Source organism: Sapajus apella, unplaced genomic scaffold (assembly GCF_009761245.1).
Source record: "Sapajus apella isolate SASKATOON/1434 unplaced genomic scaffold, GSC_monkey_1.0 scaffold60, whole genome shotgun sequence".
Classification (NCBI taxonomy): Eukaryota; Metazoa; Chordata; class Mammalia; order Primates; family Cebidae; genus Sapajus; species Sapajus apella.
The window spans coordinates 13,806,319-13,828,828 of NW_022437000.1; the positions used below are offsets into that span (position 1 = coordinate 13,806,319).

At 53.7% G+C, this 22,510-nt stretch overlaps 1 long non-coding RNA gene across 1 annotated transcript; it reads right to left on the reverse strand.

Annotated features, from left to right (window-relative positions):
* Positions 1-339: 339 nt before the first annotated feature.
* Positions 340-4,002, reverse strand: LOC116528864. Its single transcript, XR_004259250.1, has 2 exons — positions 3,678-4,002; positions 340-3,601 (listed from the first exon to the last, which is right to left on the reverse strand). It is a non-coding gene; the product is annotated as an uncharacterized LOC116528864 (long non-coding RNA).
* Between the last annotated feature and the right edge of the window lie 18,508 nt (positions 4,003-22,510).

Sequence of the window (22,510 nt, forward strand, 5' to 3'; positions counted from 1 at the left end):
ACAGAGTCTTGCTCTGTTGCCCAGGCTTGAGTGCAGTGGTGTGATCTTGGCTCAGTGCAACCTGTGCCTCCCAGGTTGAAGTGATTCTCCAACCTCAGCCTCCCGAGTAGCTGCGACTATAGGTGCGCACTATCATGCCTGGCTAAGTTTTGTATTTTTAGTAGAGATGGGGTTTCACCATGTTGGCCAGGATGGTCTTGAATTCCTAAGCTCAAGTGATCCACTTGTCTCAGCCTCTTAAAGAACTGGGATTACAGGTGTGAGCCACCATGCCTGGACACTTCTATATATACCCGGATATTTACCTTTTTATTCTGATTCTCTTCATTTCTGAAGATGCTAGTTTCCCTCTGGAATTATTTCTTCTTCCTGAATAACTTCTTTTAGCATTTTTTTTTTTTTGTAGTGCAGGTCTGCTGCTGATGAATTATCTTAGTTTTCCTTAAAATAAACATATATTGTCTTCATTACTGAAGGAAATTTTCTCTGGATATAAAATTTTACGCTGAGAGGTTTGTTTGGTTTTTCAGCATTGTAAATACATCTACTAATCTCTATGAGTTCTGATGAGAAGGCCACAGTCACTCGACTAATTGTTCTACTGTATGTAATGTGATCAGAGTCCACGGTCACTTGAATCTCTCCTGATCAACACCTCCTCCACTGTCGGCTCTCGCATGAATCTCTCCTGATCACACTTCTTCCACTGTTGGCTCTCATGTGAATCTCTCCTGAGTGAAGCCAAGAGCCCTCTTGGATGGAAGATGTCTGCCTGCCTCGATTTTGCTCTGCAGACCACTCGCCTAGGTTTAGAAGCTTCCACTTTCTCTCTGGGGAAACAGAATCCAGAGCCACTACACATAAAATTTATTTTGGGGGATAAAATAAAAAATTATTTGACTTATAAAGACCAAGAAAAATATTACCAGTCTTCAAAAGAAATGGCAGTTTTTAGTTGCCAACATTGAGATGAAAAGACTGTTGGAGTTACCAGACAAGTACCTTAAAACAGCTATTACAACCGTTCTCAGCAAAGTAAAGGAATATATGCTTATGATGAATGAAAACATAAAAAATCTGAGCAGGGAAATATAAAATATTAAACAAAACCAAATGGAATTTTCAAATGAAAAAATACAATACTTGAAATAAAAAGTTCAGGTTTAATAAAGGAAAATAGTAGTCAACTTAAAGAGATTGATAGAAGCCATATAAGTTAAAGAAAGAGAAAAATTATTTAAAAAGTGAACAGAGATCTATGATAGTTGTCATCTCTTCAAAATGTCTATAAAATGTTTTCGTAAGCCTCTTAGTAACCATAATGCAAAAACCTACAATAGATACACTAAAAATAAAATCAATGAATTAAAACATACTATCAGAGAAAATCACTTAACCACAACGGATGACAGTAACAAAGGAGGGAAAGAGGAGAGGAGTTACAACCACAAACAAGCCACACAATGGCAGTCTAAGCCCTTATTTATAAACAACACTGAATGTGAATGGACTCCATTCTCCAATTAGTTGAATATTTTGTGTTTAATTATAAAGTTGAGAAGTAAACATTCTTAAATATGAGAAATTCCAGAATATGAAGAATGTCTGTCAGTTGCTATTAAAAAGAGGACAATAACATCCCTTCAACCAAAACGTAATTGAAAATAAAAGTTATCTGAGGAAAAGAATGTTAAGGAGCCTCAGAGGGCTGTGGGACAATTCCAGAAGGTCTAACAGATGGGTAACTGGAGCTCCCAGAAGGAGAGAAAGAGGAAAAAATGGGACAGAAGAAATATTTCAAAAAATAATGTGCACGGACCCCCAAATATGGTTAAAGACATACACCTGCAGATTTAAAAAGCTCAGAAAACCCCAAACAACATGCATTAAGAGAAAGTCAGACCTTTACACATTAAACTGGTGAAAACCAAAGATGATAAAGAAAAAAAAATCTTGAAAGCCAGAGAAACATACAGGAGAAAAATGACTCAAGTGACCATGGACTTCTCATCAGGAGAGATTCACATGTGAGCCAACAGTGGAGGAAGCATTGATCAGGAGAGATTCACACGTGAGCTGACAGTGGAGGAGGAATTAATCAGGATTCACAAGTGAGCTGACGGTGGAGTAGGCATTAATCAGGGAGATTCACATGTGAGCTGACAGTGGAGGAGGCGTTGATCAGGAGAGATTCACATGTGAGCTGACGGTGGAGGAGGCATCGATCAGGGGAGATTCACACGTGAGCTGACGGTGGAGGAGGCATTGATCAGGAGAGATTCACACGTGAGCTAACGGTGGAGGGGGCGTTGATCAGGGGAGATTCACACGTGAGCTCACGGTGGAGGGGGCGTTGATCAGGGGAGATTCACACATGAGCTGACGGTGGAGGAGGCCTTGATCAGGGGAGATTCACATGTGAGCTGACAGTGGAGGAGGTGTTGATCAGGAGAGATTCACATGTGACCTGACGGTGGAGGAGGCGTTGATCAGGAGAGATTCATGCCTGAGCCGATGGTGGAGGAAGAGGTAATTGGGGCAACAGGGCACAGCCAGTGTTGGGACGTCCACAGGCAGAGGGACCCCCTTGGATTGCTGGCTGGCTCTCCTTATACCTCCACCTAATTACATGTAAATAAGGGGTGGGTTATTCAGGAACCTTCTGGAAAGCAGTGGGGAGGTCATGTGGTCCTGGTAACACAGGCTGCTTCCTTTTCAGTCACTGGCATCATTTGACATTGCCCCCAGTATCTCACGGGAACTGTCTTGTTCTGCTCAAGAGCCCTGTGCTGTCTCCTCTTCTTTGGATGGAAACTGAGGTACAGAAATGAAGCATCAGTGGAGCCACCCAGCTCCTGGCCCAGCTGTGCTCTGCAGGAGCCTCCACTTGGGGGCAGAGACCACACAGCCCCACACTCGGAAGCACAGCTCGGGAGCAGCAGTTGAGTTGCACTGTGAGGAGACTGCCGGGCGGCTGTTTATCCATTGGCTGCTTGAGCCAGGTTTATCCCTCCTTTCCTGCCCATGATCTGGGCTCTTGGCAGATCAAAGGTGTGAAGATATCAGCTCTTGGAACCACAAAGTAAACACAGCATATTTTCCTAATTCCTTTCACCACATGGTGCACAGTTTTATGTGCTAATTGTGTTTACAGGAAACAAATCCTTACGGTGGAAAGAATGTCTCCCCCACTGTTGGCGGCTGGTGCTGGTGGGACAGGAGTCAGCATGGAGCACAGAGGCTGGAGCTGGGTCAGGCCGGGAGGCAGGCGTGCAGGTGCACTGCTCCTGAGCTCAGCAGGCCCACAGCATCTGCTGCATGCAGGGGCTGACCGTAAATCACTGCTTATTGTGGTTCTGTTTAAGAGTCCTCCCTGGCAGGATCCCTGCTCCTTAAAAGTGCAGTGCAGAGCATCTTAGCTCCGAGGGACCAAGCGTGCCTCAGCGGGGAGGGTGAGCTCTGGGCCAAGACCCCCTCTCCTGGCACAAGACGCCTGAGTGCTAGTGACTCGGGATGACTGACAAAGGCCCTGGCCGAGTTCCTTCTTCCAAGGCGGTCCCAGTGGCTTCTGAATTTTTCGCCCATGTCTTGGGTGTAGAAACTATGACAGAATTTTAGAGGAGCAGTATGTTCTTGGCAAGCAAGTGAGATCATCCCACCGAGCTTCTGTGACTTACCTCTTTGCAGTTACGGTTCCAAACCAGAGGTTCCCTGGGAAATGAACATGGAGGGTCTGGAAGGACCTAGGGCCATTGAGAGTGGATGGCCACATCCAGGGTCTCTACACTGGCACTGATTGTTCCTTGCACACTTACACATCCACGCTGACATTACAAGGCTGTGTTATGGACTGGAACAGCTGCAGTGGCAACACACCTGTGGTGAACACAAGTCTGGCAGTATCCTGGCCCCTGACAGGGCAAGTGCTCCTGGAATCTGGAAACCACAGCTGAGCCTACAGACATGCTCATGGCTCCCAGAAGGGTTTCTGGTTAGGAAAAGCTCAGGCTAATTGAAGATTCAGTGACTCAATAGTGTATTTAGAAGAGTGAGACTAGACCATACGATGGAGCTCTGTGAGCTAAACAGTGGGGTGAGCTACACAGCAGGGTGAGTTACACAGTGACAGGGTGAGTTACACAGTGACAGGGTGAGTTACGCAGTGGGGTGTGTTATGCAGTGATGGGGTGAGTCATGCAGTGACGGGGTGAGTCACGCAGTGGGGTGAGTCACGCAGTGACGGGGTGAGTTACGCAGTGGGGTGAGTTATGCAGTGGGGTGTGTTACACAGTAATGGGGTGAGTTACACAGTGATGGGGTGAGTTACGCAGTGATGGGGTGAGTTACACAGTGGGTGAGTTCCCCAGTGGGGTGAGTTATGCAGTGACGGGGTGAGTTACACAGCGGGGTGAGTTCCCCAGTGGGGTGAGTTATGCAGTGACGGGGTGTGTTTTGCAGTGACGGGGTGAGTTACACAGTGGGTTGAGTTAAGCAGTGACGGGGTGTGTTACACAGTGACGGGGTGAGTTACGCAGTGATGGGGTGAGTTGCACAGTGATGGGGTGAGTTACGCAGTTATGGGATGAGTTACACAGTGGGTTGAGTTAAGCAGTGACGGGGTGAGTTATGCAGTGACGGGGTGAGTTACGCAGTGACGGGGTGAGTTACGCAGTGATGGGGTGAGTTGCACAGTGATGGGGTGAGTTACACAGTTATGGGGTGAGTTACACAGTGGGTTGAGTTAAGCAGTGACGGGGTGAGTTATGCAGTGATGGGGTGAGTTACGCAGTGACGGGGTGAGTTACGCAGTGATGGGGTGAGTTACGCAGTGATGGGGTGAGTTACACAGTGGGTTGAGTTAAGCAGTGACAGGGTGTGTTACACAGTGACAGGGTGAGTTATGCAGTGATGGGGTGAGTTACACAGTGATGGGGTGAGTTAGGCAGTGGGATGAGTTACGCAGCGATGGGGTGAGTTATGCAGTGATGGGGTGAGTTACGCAGTGATGGGGTGAGTTACACAGTGGGGTGAGTTACACAACGATGGGGTGATTATGCAGTGATGGGGTGAGTTACGCAGTGATGGGGTGAGTTACGCAATGATGGGGTCAGTTACACAGTGGGGTGAGTTACACAATGATGCAGTGAGTATGCAGTGATGGGGTGAGTGACGCAGTGATGGGGTGAGTTACACAGCAGACTGAGTTGCTGAGTCGGGTGTACATGGTGGGAGTGAGTTGCTGAGTCGGGTGTACAGGGTGGAGTGAGTTGCTCAGTCGGGTGTCCAGGGTGGAGTGAGTTGGTCAGTCGGGTGTCCGGGGTGGAGTGAGTTGCTCAGTCGGGTGTACATGGTGGGAGTGAGTTGCTCAGTCGGGTGTACATGGTGGAGTGAGTTGCTCAGTCGGGTGTACGTGGTGGGAGTGAGTTGCTCAATCGGGTGTAGAGGGTGGAGTGAGTTGCTCAGTTGGGTGTACAGGGTGGAGTGAGCTGCTCAGTTGGGTGTAGAGGGTGGAGTGAGTTGGTCAGTCAGGTGTACATGGTGGGAGTGAGTTACTCAGTCGGGTGTACATGGTGGGAGTGAGTTGCTCAGTCGGGTGTACAGGGTGGAGTGAGTTGCTCAGTTGGGTGTAGAGGGTGGAGTGAGTTGCTCAGTCGGGTGTACATGGTGGGAGTGAGTTGCTCAGTCGGGTGTAGAGGGTGGAGTGAGTTGCTCAGTCGGGTGTACAGGGTGGGAGTGAGTTGCTCAGTCGGGTGTAGAGGGTGGAGTGAGTTGCTCAGTCGGGTGTACCTGGTGGGAGTGAGTTGGTCAGTCAGGTGTAGAGGGTGGAGTGAGTTGCTCAGTCAGGTGTACGTGGTGGGAGTGAGTTGCTCAGTCGGGTGTAGAGGGTGGAGTGAGTTGCTCAGTCGGGTGTAGAGGGTGGAGTGAGTTGGTCAGTCAGGTGTACATGGTGGGAGTGAGTTGCTCAGTCGGGTGTACAGGGTGGAGTGAGTTGCTCAGTTGGGTGTACAGGGTGGAGTGAGTTGCTCAGTCGGGTGTACATGGTGGGAGTGAGTTGCTCAGTCGGGTGTACATGGTGGAGTGAGTTGCTCAGTCGTGTGTATGTGGTGGGAGTGAGTTGCTCAGTTGGGTGTAGAGATTGGAGTGAGTTGCTCAGTCGGGTGTACAGGGTGGAGTGAGTTGCTCAGTCGGGTGTACAGGGTGGAGTGAGTTGCTCAGTCGGGTGTACAGGGTGGAGTGAGTTGCACAGTTAATTTGCCTTTTGTGAGTTGACTTTTCAGCAAACCCTTGGAAGACTGAGCGGAAAAGCTCTTCCTTGGCCCCACACCTACGTAATGGAATCTCCATAAGCATCCTAAATGATGGGCTTCCAAGAACTCCCAGGGTGGCGAACTCATCACCATGTCAGGAGGGCGGACGGTGCACTTCGACCCAGGTGGTCAGTCTCAGAATTGAATCGAATTCCAGGACATCCAGTTGGTGTCCAAGGAGTTGGAAAATTGGGCGGTGTGGGAAATGAAAACCTGATAGGTTTGGTATCGTGAGTTCAGTAGAGAAACAGATTCCCTTCAGCCCCTCCTCTGTTTACCTGAGGACTGTGAGTCCTGTCAAATTATCAGGCCCAAGGCATTAAGATGAGGCAGCAGTCATGCCCTCTGCCTCCTCCACCCACTCAAGCTGCACACTCATCTCTGGAAACTGCTTGCTGTTGCCACAAGAGGCTGTAAATGGATGGAACAATGCCACACTGGACGCGAACCCACACCCGACAGCTTAACAATGTATAGCCCGTCAGTTGCTGATACTTTTGAGACGGAGTCTCGCTCCGTCACCCAGGCTGGAGTGCAGTGGTGATCCCAGCTCACTGCAACATCCACCTCCCAGGTTCAAGTGAGTCTCCTGCCTCAGCCTCTTGTGTAGCTGGGATTACAGGCGTGCGCCACCAAGCCCAGATAATTTTTGTATTTTTAGTAGAGATGGGGTTTCACCGTGTTGGCCAGGATGGTCTCAAACTCCTGATCTCAAATGATCCGCCTGTCTTGGCCTCCCAAACCGCTGAGATTGCAGGCGTGAGCCACAATGCCTGGCCTAGCTTACGTTGTTTTAACGTAAATTCTTGGTAAAGAACTCGGAACCTGCTACCCTGAGTCCTCGCCAACCCTCTCTGCCCCGTCTCCTGCCCACCCACGGCCCTGAAGGCTGCTTCCGCCCCTGCCCAGACTGCAGAAGCCCCCAGGCTAACCCTCTTCTCTCCAGCCCTTTCTCACGGCGATCCCGCTCCAACCGACAGCTCCCGTTGCCTCCTGCAATGGCCTTGTCACTGGTGTCACTCCTACAGGCCTTCTCAGGGAACTGCAGATACACAAGCGCTCTCCGAGCAAGCCATATTCTCACCTCTGCAAAGCATTTCCAAACGTCTCTGCTCCCTCTGCGTGAGCGACGTGGCCCAGCCACCCAGCACTTGTTGCGGTCCACTGGTGGGCATCGGCCTCCACTCCTGTCTTTCTCGTGCCCTCTGGTCCAAGCCCCTGGTGAGCTCCAGCCAAGCGCTGCCTGCTGGGCCTCTGGTCTTTACCTGCTCTGTTCCCTCTGCCTGGAGCTTTAAGTAGAAAAAGGCGAGAATATGGAGAAACAGGAACCCTCAGACATTGCTGGTGGGAATGTAAAATGATGTGTCTGCCGTGGAAAACATTTGCTGGTTCTTGACAAAGGTTATGAGCAGACTTGGCAGGGGATTCAGCATTCGCCTCTTAAGCATGTACCCAAAAGAAACAAAACCCGCCCCTCAGAAACATGCATACAGATGTTCGCAGCTCCATCCTTCAAACAGCAGGAAAGTGGAGATGACTGGGTGTCCGCCAGCAGGTGCAGGGATTCACGAACGGTGCCAGGTCCCTGGGACGGGATATTACACACCTGTGAACAGAAGTGAGATGCTGAGACATACCACCACTCGGAGCCTTGGAAATGTGACTTTCACGGAAAGAAGCGGGACACACACGTTCACGTGCTGCGTGATTCCTTTTATATGAAATATCCCAAACAGACACACCCACGGAGACAGAAAGCGGATCTGTGGTTTCCAGAGCTGGGGAAGGAATGGGTGTGATTACTTAACGGGTACGAGGCATTGTTCTGGAGGGACAAAAACGTTCTGAAACCAGAGAAGCAGAAGGTGCGCGTCGTGAATCCAGCGCTGCCCGTGAAGTGTATGCTTTAAAATGGCTGTTAAGCAAACTTCACCTCCATAAAAGTGTGTTTTAGAAGAGGTTATGCCGGCGCGTGAACCTGCCCACACAAGGGCAGTGCCACGTTACTCAGACGATTGTTTATAGCAAAGCCACCTGCCTCCCCCACCGCTGTCCAGCCTGTCCCCTTAGCCACCCACCCCCCGACCTCTCCGGCTTTGTCTCCTTGGATCCAGCCCTCTCGGGGCTTTTGAGGCCAGATCAGCCTAGAGGCCAAGGGTGCTGGGAGATCCCGCCTGGTACCCTCTCCCGAGAGCTTCGAGGGGCACCTGCTGTCTCTAGCTGTGCCTTCTCTGTGCCCTTCAGCTCTGAAGTCTGATGTTGGAGCTGGGGCCACTACCAGCTGTGTCAGGCTCACCAAGTTCTGTCTGACAAAAGGTGACTCTGCTCCCCTGGGGAAAACATTCACCCTGACGGGCCTTCTTCACAATGGTGACCGCAGTCCCTTGAGTGGAGCCCTGGACTCGGACGGAGCTCTGGCCAGTGAAACTCTTAGCAAGGGGCTAAGTGTGTGGGTACCTTCATGTGTGGGGCAGGCTGCTCGCTGGGGACGCTGCTCCGCGCCCTGCACCAGGAGCACCCACCAGGCCTGTGGGGCAGCCCGCACAGCTCCGCCTGCTGCAGCTGAGGCTGCTCTGGACGGCCAGTCCGGCGACCCATTCTCTCCACCCTCTTTTCCATCTCAGGTTTGGATTTCTTAGGTCTGGGACTTCACAGTACAAGTCCTAGGCTTTCTCCTGTCCTGCTGAAGGCCGCGTGGATGCTTGGAAGGCAGGTTCAGCCCGGTGCCTGGCTCCACACACCCATACTCCCCACGACTGCTCTGGCAGAGCGCCTGTCTACACAGGGATCCTTCCGAAAGCGAATCTTGTCCGCCCGCCACATGGTAGTCGTTCCTGCTCCGGTAAGACCAGGGATAATGACTAACTGTGACTCAGGCAGAAGGCTTGGCGCATCTAGGTTCACCCGTGTTTCCAGCTCCTGGGGCCAAGTGTGGTGTCGCCTCCCTCCTGGCCGACAGGCTCCCTGGCAGGTCACTCTGTGGACCTTGGATGGACCAAGCTGCTTTCCACATCCAACTTTGACAAGATCTGGGGAAGATGTTCCAGCAAGTCTCCTGGAAACACACGCACCTAACCCCCTGGCGACGTGAGCAGGGCAGCCTGCCTGCGTTATGCAATGCTCAGGCCAGTTTTCCCTGAGAGGAGTGCTGGATCCTCCGCGGTAACCCACAGAACTCCACGGAGATGCTTGGAGGGAAAAGCACCGCGTCCTCCAGATGTTTGGAAATATTCAAGTATGTAAAAGGGAAATGGAATTTCTGTTTACCCTTTTAAGTGATGACTGTTCATCGAATCTTCCTGGACGGAGCTCATTCAGCACTGCTGCCCACCCGGCCAGGCCCCGGGAGCCCCTGCCCGGCACAGCCGAGGCCAACAAGCTCCCACCACGGAGGGAGCACATTCCGGACCCTTTACGGCTCCTTAAAGGGATGAGCCAGAGAAAAAAGTCTTCACGGAGCCTTTGCTCTAGGAGGGGCGGGGGCTGCGCAGGGCGTCTGTGATGGCCGCGGCCTGGCAGGTGGGGAGGCTTCCAGACAAGCAGAGGCTTCCCTGGAAACTGATGCCCTGGGGCGGGCCCAGCTCCTGGATGGTCAGAAGTGAAGAAACGCCGGGCCCAGAGGTCCTGGGAGAGAGGGGAGCAGGGCCCGGGGGTTGGTGCAGGTTCCCAGGGACTTCCAGGGGCGCCGCCACCCCACCCCGTCCCGGGCCCCCGAATGCATCACCAGCGAGCCCAAGGCAGCCTGTTGGCCCTCCCTCGGCCTCAGTTTCCTCATCGGGGCAATGCAAACACGAGCACGTGTACCTCGTCGGTGGTGACAGTCGTGGAGCTGACGTGGAGGAGGACTGAGGCGCTCTCCTGAGCGCGGCCTTGTCACGCCGTAAACCGGGAGGCCTGGCCCTCTGCCTCCCGGGAGGTCTGTTTCTAATCCTGCACTGGGTCTGTGTGGCTCTGAGGCCTTGGAGGCTGACACCCAGTGTGCTGTCCCTGGGTCACTGTGCCCTCGGTTGGGTCCAGCAGGAGAAAGGGCTGCCTGCCAAGGAGAAGCCTGTGAGCTTGGCAGGGGAGAGAGGTTAGGAGCTGCGCCTTTGGGAGGCTGGGATTCCAGCCATGGCTGGGAAGCTAAGTCCTGACTGCACCAGCCAGAGCCGTCAGGCTCTAGCAGCAGATGCTCTGCCAAGTGAGGAGGCAAAACCGTCACGACCCAGGAGAGAAGCTGGCACAGCCGCGGGCCCCTGCCCTGCAGTCTGGCCTCACAGGCCCCCAGGCCACGTGCAGACACAGTGCAGCCTTGGGGTGCGACCCTGGTCCTCGGTGATACACACCCGCTGTCCCTGAGCTGGTGTCTTGAAGACAGTAAATGAGCCCCGCGCACTGCTGCCCCTCCTTCCGTCCGCCCCCTCCCAGGGCTGGCCCAGGCCCTGCAGAGCAGGTGATGGTGGCTGCTGGTGGTAAAGCCCGTCCGTCCTTAGCCTCATTCTGTGCGCAAACCCCCACCTCCCGCTGCTCACTTGGCAGCTTCAGGAGGCTGGCTGGGCAAGGAGGAGATGACGGACCCCCATAAGCATGCGCTAGGCTTTGTGGGGACCACGTCATTGCCTGCCACTTCTCCCGGGGGCCTGGACGGGTCTGAGTGTGTTCGGGCACACAGTGCTGCTTCCCAGGCACTTGGGCCAGGACTGGAGTGACATGGTGCTGTGACGGACTGCCCATTTTCAGACCAGGCAGGGCCACCCTAGGTGACCCACTGTGCCGCGCAGCTGGTTCACATCCCAGCACCCCTGGGCAGCCCTGGGCAGCCCTGCCAGTGTGCTCTTCTCCCACAGTCCCTGGAGTCCCAGACTGGCAAGGCCATCTGTCATACCTGTGAGTGCCACATGGGCCAGCGCCCCCAATGGAAAAGCCACATTCCGTTCTGCCCAAGGGTCCCGGGCCTGCGACACTGCCCTCTGGCTGCCCCAGAGTGGGAGGCTGTGGGGGTTGCAGTCTTGCCAAGTGTGGGAGCAGTGGCCAAAAAGTGGACTTACCTGGACAGAACGTTGGGCCCAGGAGGAGCCCTGGGCTCAGGGCGGATGTCCCTGGTGCGTTTATGCATTTCTGCAGGTTTGCTGCCCAGCAGCCAGCATTGGGCTGTGGCCACGGTGGCAAGGTGGCCTTGGGTCTGCGCAAGGCTTGGAGGTCCCCAGGAGCCTCCCAGGAATCTGGCAGTGCCTGTAGAGACGCACCATCTGCAAGGTGCAGTCCAGCAGCTTCTGTCCCGTGAGCCCATTGTCAAACACACGGCGGCCCAGACTTCATCAGGATTCGTCACAAGAAATGCAAAGTCGCATTCCGTAGGGCAAGGAAGTGGCAGAGGAGCACTGTGGCAAGGACACGGGAGCACTGGGGCGGGGGATGGAGGAGCACCGGGGCAGAAGCAGAGGAGCATGAAGGAAGGGACGGAGGAGCACAGGGGGGGTCAGAGGAGCACGGAGTGGGTGCGCAGGAGCACAGGGGTCAGAGGAGCACGGGGGTGGGGGTGCAGGAGCATAGGGGTCAGAGGAGCACAGAGTGAGTGCGCAGGAGCACAGGGGTCAGAGGAGCACGGGGGCGGGGGTGCAGGAGCACAGGGGTCAGAGGAGCACGGAGTGAATGCGCAGGGACATAGGGGTCAGAGGAGCACGGGGGGGGGGGTGCAGGAGCACGGGGGGCGGAGGAGCGGGGGGCGGGTGCAGGGGCGTGGGGGGGTCAGAGGAGCACGGGGGCAGGGGTGCAGGAGCATGAGGGTCAGAGGAGCACAGGGGCAGGGGTGCAGGAGCACAGAGGTCAGAGAAGCACAGGGGCAGGGGTGCAGGAGCATGGGAGGGGTCAGAGGAGCATGGGGGAGGGGGCACAGGAGCATGGGGGGTCAGAGGAGCACAGGGGCGGGGGTGCGGGAGCATGGGGGGTCAGAGGAGCACAGGGGCGGGGGTGCAGGAGCACCGAGACTGAGCAGTCTCTTGATATTCTCTTGAGCATCAGCGCAGCGGCTGCAGAGCAAGGTACGACCTGATGTGTCCTCGCCTCCAAATCAGGGCTGCTCCACTTCCCAGGTCAGAGTTCCCTGGAGGGCCCGTGGGGACCCTGAGCCCTCACCAGCATCCGATCCAGCAGGGCCAGAGGGGCCCAAGAACCTGCATTCCTCAGGGTTCCCATGATGCTTGCCGTCCAGGAGCCCTGTCCAGACCACGCTCCCATTCATGCCCTGGCAGTGGAACCTGGAGCCTTGGTTTCTTCACCTGCAAAGTGGGAGTATCAGCATCACCCGCATCGAAGGGCCCACGTTAGACATGGCGATGCCCGTGGACTAGCAGCCCTGACCCTCCCCAGACCCTCCGAGGGAGCTGAGGCCTGCTGGCCCTGGTGGCCGCTCCCTCTCCAGGCTGAAGACAAGAAGGTCTCTCGGACCCACCTCTGACCGGAGGAGGCAGGTCACAGCCTCCAGGGCCAGGCTGGGGCCACCACAGAGCCCACGGGTGGTGAGAGGGAAGCAGCTGTGGTGGCTGAAGGTCACTGGGTAAAGTGGGGGTAGATTAGGGAGAGCACAGCGTCCGTGTGTTCACATGTGCACTTCCCAGTGTTTCTGTGGGCACTCAACATGTGCACAAGTGAGAGGCTTGGCAAACCATCCCCACCACCCCGACGGAGACGCCGGATGTGACCGGCACCCCCAGGGTTCCCTCCCAGCCCCCGAGGTAACCCCAGTGCTGTTCACCACAGAGGGCTCATTCTGCCTGTTTTAGGGTTTCGGTAAATGAAACCCCACAGCTGTACCTTTTTGCCTGGCTTCCTTTCAGCCACGTCTGAGAGGCTCACTTTGCTGTTGCTTCTGTGGCTCCTGGGCAGTTTCCCTTGGGTGGACGTGACTCAGTGAGACCACCCCTTCTTCCATGTGTAGACTTTCCAAATAGTCTAGGCAAGAGAGGCTCAGGTAGGGAGTTCAGGGAGGGGCAGTGCACCAGCAGAAGCCGCCTGGCAAGGAGCACGCCCCTCCCTTGGGGGAGGCCCTCGGACTGGCGGGGATGGAGGCGGCACCCATGCGTGACTGACAGGGTGTGACGTTCTGCTGTTTCTCAGAAGAAACTCCCAAGCAGCACATGGGTTCCTGGTGTGTTTCACAGACTCTCACCAGATTTTAGGGTTCACTCTTTGTCCTACAGTTTAAACACACCCCAAAGTGAGAAAATTATGAGAGTATTTCCCTCGGAGACCCATATTCTGTGTTAAAGAATTCTTCCTTCTACCTAAATTCATCTCCTTACAGTTGGATGTCATTTGTTGTGGTATTTTGTCCATTTTCAGCTTTGTTTACATTTTTTTGACATGCAATAAAATGCCCATATTTAAGATGTACAGTTTGATAAGGTTTGACATTCTGCTACACCTACAATCAAGACAATGGACAGCCCCTCCCCCAGGCCGGCCCCAACCCGTCCCCTCCCCAGGCCGGCCCCCACCCCATCCCCCACCCTCCTGCCCCTCCAACCACACTGACCTTTCTGTCACTGTAGATCGATTCATTTCTGCCCTGGGTAAGAATAAGTATACACAGCGTGTATACTCTTACTGCCCGGCATTTTTTCACAGTGTAATTATTTTGAGATTCATCCGTTTCAATGCTGGACGGCACCGGTTGCATGGACGTATCATAATTAGTTCGTCCACTGACCAGTGGAGGACATTCAGGTTGTTTCAGATTTTGGTGATCACAGGCAAGGCTGCTGTGAACGTTTACAATACAGTCTTTCTGTGGACATTCCCAGAACAGGCACATCTGGGTCATATGGTGACTCTGTGTAGCTTCTTAAGAAACTGCCGCACCGTTCCCTGCGGCTCCTGTGTTACCATCCTGTCAGCAGGCTACACCCTCACTAGCCCTTGGCAGGACCAATTTTGTCTGTAGGTGCCTCTCATAATGGTCTTCATTTGCACTTCCCAACCTGCCTCAGCCTCCCAAAGTTCTGGGATTACGGGTATGAGCCGCTGCATCTGGCCCCAAGTTAATTTTTGTATGTGGTGTGAGGTAAGGGTTTTGAGGATTTGTACTTGTTTTGTTTTGTTGCTTATGAGTGTCCAAACGACCCAGCATTCCTTGTGGAGAAGATTCTTCTCTCCCTGTTGAATTGCCTCGGCACATTTATCAAAAGTCAATTGGCCATAGATGAGTAGGTCTGGGCTTTGTTCTGTCCCACTGACCTGTTTGTCTATTATAATGTTTATATTGACTGTCTTCATTAAAATCAAGCCATATAAATTCTTCAACTTTGCTCTCTTTAATGCTTGCTTTGGTTACTCTAAGTCCTGTGCATTTCTGTATAAACCTTAGAATTAGCTTGCTAATTTCTACAAAAGTCCTGCTGGGATTTTGATTGGGATTGTGTTGATTCTAGAGGTCAATTTGGGGAGAGTTGGCATCTTCCATGAACATGCTATGGCAACCTTTATTTAGGCCTTTCTTCATTCCTCTCATGGATGTTTTTTAGTTCTCAGTACACAGGACTTCTATATCTTTTGTCAACTTTATTTCTAAGTCCTTTGTGTTTTTAGCTTTGCATTTCGAGCTAATTATAGCTTCACAAAAGTTGCAGAATAGTCCAGAAAGGCCCCACATTCCATCCCTCATCTTCCTACAATGCAGCGCCTTGCAGAGCTACCGCGAATTCTTAAAAGCAGGAAACTGATACAAGCGCCACACCCGTCACTGGACGTGCAGCTCATCTGGACGTCCTCGTTTCCACGTGTTCATTTTATTCCGGGGGCAACGTGTGTGGAGACTCTGTGATATGTGGCCACATGTGTCGATTCCTGTGACCACAGCCACATTCGAGATGCGTGACCATCCATGTCCACGGGGTGAGGGGTGCCCCACGCCGCCCTTCTCCGACCAGGGCACATGCCGGCACGTCTGCCATCTCCATCACCTGTCCTTTCAAGAGCGTTGCATAAACAGATCGTGGAATGCGGCCTTCGAGGTGGGGTTTTCTCTCCGTGTCTGCTTCTCGCCTTTGCTGAGCGTGTTGTGTGGTGTGCGTTTAACACTCACCTGTTGGCTGGGCGCGGTGGCTCAAGCCTGTAATCCCAGCACTTTGGGAGGCCGAGGCGGGTGGATCACGAGGTCAAGAGATCGAGACCATCCTGGTCAATATGGTGAAACCCCGTCTCTACTAAAAATACAAAAAAAATTGGCTGGGCATGGTGGCGCGTGCCTGTAATCCCAGCTACCCAGGAGGCTGAGGCAGGAGAATTGCCTGAACCCAGGAGACGGAGGTTGCGGTGAGCCGAGATCGCGCCATTGCACTCCAGCCTGGGTAACAAGAGCGAAAACTCCGTCTCAAAAAAAAAAAAAAAAAAAAAAACAAAAAAAAACACTCACCTGTTGACAGATGCTGGGGCTGTTCCCAGGTTTTCACTGTTACAGATGAAGCTGGTACAATCATCTGTGTGACTGAACATCTTAATTTCTCTGGGATAGAAGGCGTGCAATTGCTGGGTCACAATGGCAGGTATGTGTTTGACCTTTTATGAAACCACCAGACACCAGGATGGACGGAGATGAGTCGGACACAGGGGAAAGGGTGTGGGGCCAAAATCGGAAGAAGGGGTCTTGTAATTTTCCTTTTAGAAATCACTTCAAAATAAAGGAAATACACTCACACATACATGGTAAATTGCTTTTCAACCAAGGTGCAAGAGAACCCAATGGGAAAAGAAAGATTGTGTGCGCTGTGGGCTGACTGGCTACAGTGAATCCAACTGCAGGGGACTCCGGCGCGTGCCCAGGGGATGCCTTTCAGGGGCCATGTGGGCCCCACCGCTGGGCTCCACGCACACGCACTGGAAATCCAGACCTGAGTGTGTCGCTGCAGAGATGTGCTGTGAGCCGCCCTGATGGGGTCACATGGGAACTCAGCCAGCACCTCTAACGGGCCCCACTTGGTAGGTTCCCCAGTTACGGCCTCCAGAATCCAGCCAGGAAGGAGTGTAGTCTGAAGAGAATTGAGCTCCAAATGGGCTCTAGGAAGGGGCCGTCCTTGTGCCCAGAGTGAGGATGAGGTATTGGCCCCTGGGGAGCTGACCGGCTGTGGTGAAATATTTTTGAGGAAATCCTGGCTTTCTTCCCTTTCCTTCCCACTGGCTCGAAGGAGCCAAGGCCTTCCTCCCTCCCCTGGGCAAGCCCTCCACTTTGTTTTGACATTACAAGCCACGCATGACCCTTCCTCCCAGCATAGCCCGAGGGGAGAAACAGTTTCCTGGCCAGAGGCAAGAGGGCCTGGGCTGGCCGCCTTCCTGGGGCCTCAGCCTCCCTGGGATGGGGCTTGGTCCCCGTGGCTTCTGCAGTGCCTCAGCCGCCTGTGCCCTTCAGCCGCTCAAGGAGAGGTGGGAAACAGCTTTGGAAAGCCACGGGAGGAGCCACGGCAGAGGCGCAGAGTCAGAGGCACAGAGGCCCCTGGCCCGGACCCCTGCTGCTCCTGCGGCAAGCCTGGCCCCCTTGTGCTATTCACCAAGAAAAGCTTGGCCTCTTTGCCTCCTGCTGTGAGCGCTGGCCCTGGTGGCAGCCAGAACATACAGTGCCCCGGGTAGCTGCCTCGGGGCTGAGCTTGGCTGGGCTGAGCCAAGTCCTGATTCCAACAACCCTGGCTTTTGTGGGATTTCAAATTGTCCTCTTGAATGTCTCCCAGAAAGGCCAAATTCCTCCTCTCTAATGAGGAAAAGGATTGGCAGAAGGGGTCCCCTGACATCTCCCTGGAAGGGCTGAACTGGTAGCCGCTGGCAACACCACTCGTGTTACTGTGGCAACCACTGTTTTGGGGTAAACTGCATACTGCCCACAGGCCTGAGGGTGTGAGGTTTTCCTTTTCTCTACTCCCAGCCCACCAGCCACTGGCAAAAAACCCTACCAGATTAGGGTGCTTTGAAAGAGAAGTAAACAGCCCTGTGCCCCCAGGGGCCACGCTTGGGCCAAGTGTCAGCTAAAAAACAGCAGCTCTGTGAATTGTGATCACAGGCACGCCTTGTGCCACGTGAAATGGGCAGTCCCATTGGAGATCATCTTAAAATCCAGAGCTGTTTCGAGCTGAGCTGATGAAGACCGCAGGATTCCATTAAGTTCAAGGTTCTCTAGCATTGGACAGAAAAGACATTTACACGTAACAGACTTTCACCAAGTTCAGAGGCTCAAAGATCGAGGTAGGAAAGACAGACTCACTGAGAGGTGCTCTGAGGTCTCCCTGGCTCCTTGATGCCTTTGAGAAAGGCACAGGGCCCCAGCACCCCCCGCCACCCACACTGGAGGCAAGGTGGGAGCAAGGTGGGAGCAGCCAGCGCCCCTCACAAGCGCCGAGGGTGGCCGGCGGCCGAGGCTGTCTGAGGTGCACTCGGTGGCCACTGAGCCCTGCCCTCGGGGAGTGCTCACAGCTCAGCAGTCCCGCTGAGGCTCTGCTTCTGCAAATGGCTGCCTCCACGGGAGGGCAGAAGGAGAGCTCTGGGTGAGTCAGACGGCAGCGTCGGCTCCTGTCAACAAAGATAGTCAAAGTGTAAAAGGTGGAAAGAGATTTATTCTGAGCCAAAGATGAGTGGCCATGGCCGGTGACACAGCCCTCAGGAGGGCCTGGGGACACCCCAGGATGTCGGAGGCAGTTTCTTATGCATTTTAGGGAGGAAGAGACTTCAGCCAATACATTTAAGAAATGCCTTGGTTGGGTTCAGAGAGCAGGACGACAAAGCAGTCAGGAGAGCGGAACTCTCAGGCTGTAGGAAGATCTGAGAGCTTTCTGGTGGACAGTTGGTTATGTTGATCTGAAGACCTAGGATCAATAGAAAGGAATGCCTGGTTTTAGATAAGGGATCCGGAGACCCAGGCTCTTGTTCGCAGAGGCCCTCAGGTAGCAGCTTCAGAGGGTTGTAACGTGTTTCCTATCCGACTTCAGTCTATGTCGGGAAAGGGGGAATGAGGCAATGAGGCATGCCTGCCCCCACTTCCTGTATGGCCTAAAACCGTCTCTCAGGGTGTATTTTCGGAGGGCCCTGGCCGAGGAGGAAGTCCATTCAGATGGTCGGGTGCCTTAGCGTTTTATTTTTGGCTTACGCTCTGTTGGTGGGTGGTGACGGCTGCCAGGTAGGAGGGTGCCCAGGGCTGGCGGGGGCCCTGATGGGCGCTCCATGGAGACACCTGGCAGAGGAGGCGCTCACCAAATGCCCGCGGTCCCTGCACCCGGCGGGCAGCGTACCTCCTCCGCGCACTCGTCACAGGTGGGATCGGTCATCCACCGACTGGCTGCTCCGCCTCTGCCTCTCCTCCAGCTGGGGCCTTCTGCATCCCTCGCTGTCACCCCACAGGCCTGGCCCCCTGGGATGGATCCCACCCCAGTTCATGACCTCACTTCCCTCCTGCTGGAAACCGTGTCCAGACACAAGCCCCTTGGCGGCTCACCTTGTCCTGGAGGCCGCCTTCCCTGATGCCCCAGACCCCTCCAGGTCGCATGGAGATGGAAGCAGATAAGCTTCCCAGCTCCCTAGGTCCAGGGCTCCCTACGTCCAGTGCCGCCTCACTGCCAGGACCCCCTCCCATGGGCTCACTCCCACTCCCCATTCTGATCCCGGCTCTTTGGAGGCCGTCCTGCTGCCTGCCAGGACCAGGCACCAGGGCGGGTTGCTGTTGAATGGGCCTCCTGGCTGGGTTACCTGTTCCCATGGGGAGAAAGGTCCTCTGTTCACTGCACTCACAATGGCCTTGGAAACCTTCCCCTTGCGGCCCTGTAGGTGTGTGACGGGCCCTCCATGTGTGACGGGTCCTGCAGGTGTGATGGGTCCCCCAGGTGTGACAGGTCCTCCAGGTGTGACAGGTCCTCCAGGTGTGTGATGGGCCCTCCAGGTGTGTGACAGATCCTCCAGGTGACGGGTCCTCCAGGTGTGTGATGGGTCCTCCAGGTGTGTGATGCGTCCTCCAGGTGTGTGACGGATCCTGCAGGTGACGGGTTCCCCAGGTGTGACAGGTCCTCCAGGTGTTGACGGATCCTCCAGGTATGTGACTGGTCCTCCAGGTATGTGACTGGTCCTCCAGGTGTGACTGGTCCTCCAGGTGTGTGACGGGCCCTCCAGGTGTGTGACAGATCCTTCAGGTGATGAGTCCTCCAGGTGACGGGTCCCCCAGGTATGTGATGGGTCCTCCAGGTGTGTGATGCATCCTCCAGGTGTGTGACAGATCCTGCAGGTGACGGGTCCCCCAGGTGTCAACGGATCCTCCAGGTATGTGACTGGTCCTCCAGGTGTGTGATGGGTCCTCCAGGTGTGTGACAGATCCTCCAGGTGATGGGTCCTCCAGGAGACAGGTCTTCCAGGTGTGTGATGGGTCCCCAGGTGTGTGATGTGTCTTCCAAGTATGTGGACCCTCCAGTTGTGACGAGTCCTCCAGGTGTGTGATGGGTCCTCCAGGTGTGTGATGGGTCCTCTAGGTATGTGATGGGCCCTCAAGGTGTGTAATGGGTCCTCAAGGTGTGTGATGCGTCCTTCCGGTGTGTGATTGATCCTCCAAGTATGTGGACCCTCCAGTTGTGACGAGTCCTCCAAGTGTGGTGGATCCGCCAGGTGTGTGATTGGCCCTTCTGCTCTGTGACAGGCTCTCCAGGTGTGTAATGGGACCCTGCAGGTGTGTGATGGGCTCTGCAAGAGTGTGAAGGACCTTCTTGGTGTATGTTAGGCTTTCCAGTTGTGTGTGGGCTGTTCCAGGTTTGATGGGCCCTCCAGGTGTGTGATGGAGCCCTCCTGGTGACAGCAGGCAGGTTACTTTCTGCCCTCTCCCAGGCCACACCACATGGCTTGTGGTCCACTGAAGCCATCAGGTCTTCTTCATCTGAGCTACTCCCAAGTCAAGGCCCTTAGTACTGTATTCCAAAGTAAAGGAAAATGTAGCTCATTTGTCTGATGTTTGGTTGTAAGTTTCTTATGTTCCTCCCTTGGGAGATGTCAAATCATCAGTCTGTTTCTCTACATATTGACCCTCTTGTTCAGATTGTGACAAGGCCTGTGCATTGCCGGTCTTATCCTTATGACAGGAGGAACCACCTTGAGGCCAGTGCGTGATTGGAGTCCAGTTCACTGCACTGTGGTCTGGAGCGCAGGGCGGTAAACCCACTGCTGCCGTTTGTCATGAGTATGTGCAGAGTTTCAAATGCTAACTGGATTTGGTGTTCAGTGTGGACACATTTTTATTGTTATTTTATGAGGTATCAGTGCACAGTGGGTCTGGACCGGTGGTGGCTTTATTTGCACCTCACTGTGTCAAGCTCCCCAGCAGAGACCCTCACCTAGCCCTGTACTCCCCACCGGCCACGTGGACCAAAGTCTCGTGGAGGCAGAGCTCTACAAAAACTCATCTTGAGTGTGGGTAACCCCTCAAATAGGCACCGAGGAAGGAGGGCTAAGCAGAATCCTGGCACAACTGAGGCCTGAAGAATATCTCAGTTTATAGCATTACTACTCAGTTATTTCCCTCTTTATAATCCTCTCTGTATAAAATCATATATTAGTTCATAGAACAAGTTCCTAAAGAATATCTTACCACTCAGCTATTTCCATATATATATATATACACACATATATACACATATACACACATATACACACATATATACACATATACACACATATATACACATATATACACATATACACACATATATACACATATATACACATATATCTTAGCTCAGCATCAGAGGAATGCCTAAGAGTAGACACGGCAGAGTGCACGAATTAAGGAATAAGCAGCTTATAGTCAGACGAATGCCTGGAGCAGACACAGTGCAGAGCATGATTTAGGGAAAAACAGTTGTACCAGGACAAGAACCCATGGCCCAGGCGGCAGCGTTCAGTATCGTAAAGATACCCGCTGTATGGCAGGCTTGGGGCGAGAGCCACTCCTCCTGATAAAGGAGCTGTAGGACCTTGCTCCGGTTCTTGTGGAAGGCTGCCCTCAGACCGGCAATCCCTCGAGCATCCGAGAGCTCAAAACTCCTCCGGATAATCACACCTTGGGGACTTATCAGTTCTTGTTACTGTGCTGCTCAAAGCATCCTCCTATAGAGCTCACTGGAAGCTGCCAGCAGGTGGCGGGAACCCTGACAGCTCTGTCACTGCTGTGTGACTTAAAGCATCCTCCTATAAATCTTCTTAGAAGTAGCTTGCCCATAGATGACCTAATGGGGGTGACCTAATGGGGGTGGACCCCTTACTGCACACGGCCCTTGCCTCGATGACCTAATGGGAACGGGCCCCTTGCTGTGCACTGTCCACCTCCTGGCCTAGGTGACCTAATGGGGGTGGACCCCTTGTTTTATTGCTCATGACCCTATCACTGTCCTTAAAGATGACTTCACTCACTGCCCTGCCCCCCAACCTACACACAATAAATACTCACGCTTCTGCACATTCGGGGCCTCGCCTGACTCCACTTACAGGTGGCGTGGCCCCTCTGAGCCCAGCTGTATTTTCCTTGTATTTCTGTGTCCTGTCTCTTTATTTCTCAGATCCCTCAATGCTGCTAGAATATTTCACTCCATGGCTCCAGGGCAAATATGGGGGCAGAATTACTACTGGGGAAGGGGGTTGGGGAGCTGGAACACCAAGTGGGAGTAAAATACGGGCTGTTGCCAGGGCAGGAAGGTGGCACCAGCCTCAAAGGGCCCGAAAGACGCAGAACCTCTCCAGATGGGCAGGGCAGCCAGGAGTAGGTCGCTGCTGCCGTCTGCTGTCGGAAGCAGGAATTTCATCCTGTCCAGGAAGACCCGTGAAAAGCCAGGCCCATGTCCTGCCGCAGGGACTCAGGGGACTTCACCTATAATTCCCAAGAGGTCATGTGGCGTTCGCAAAACCCTGCCTGAGCACACATTGATATCTGGCATTTTTTTTTTTTGAGACAGAGTTTCACGCTTGTTGTCCAGGCTGGAGTACAATGGCACAGTCTCAGCTCACTGCAACCTCCGCCTCCTGAGTAGCTGGAATTACAGGTATGTGCCTCCATGCCCAGCTAATTTTGTATTTTTAGTAGAGATGGGGTTTCTCCATGTTGCTCAGGTGATCCACCTGCCTCGGCCTCCCAAAGTGCTGGGATTACAGCTGTGAGCCTCCATGCCCAGCTAATTTTGTATTTTTAGTAGAGATGGGGTTTCTCCATGTTGCTCAGGTGA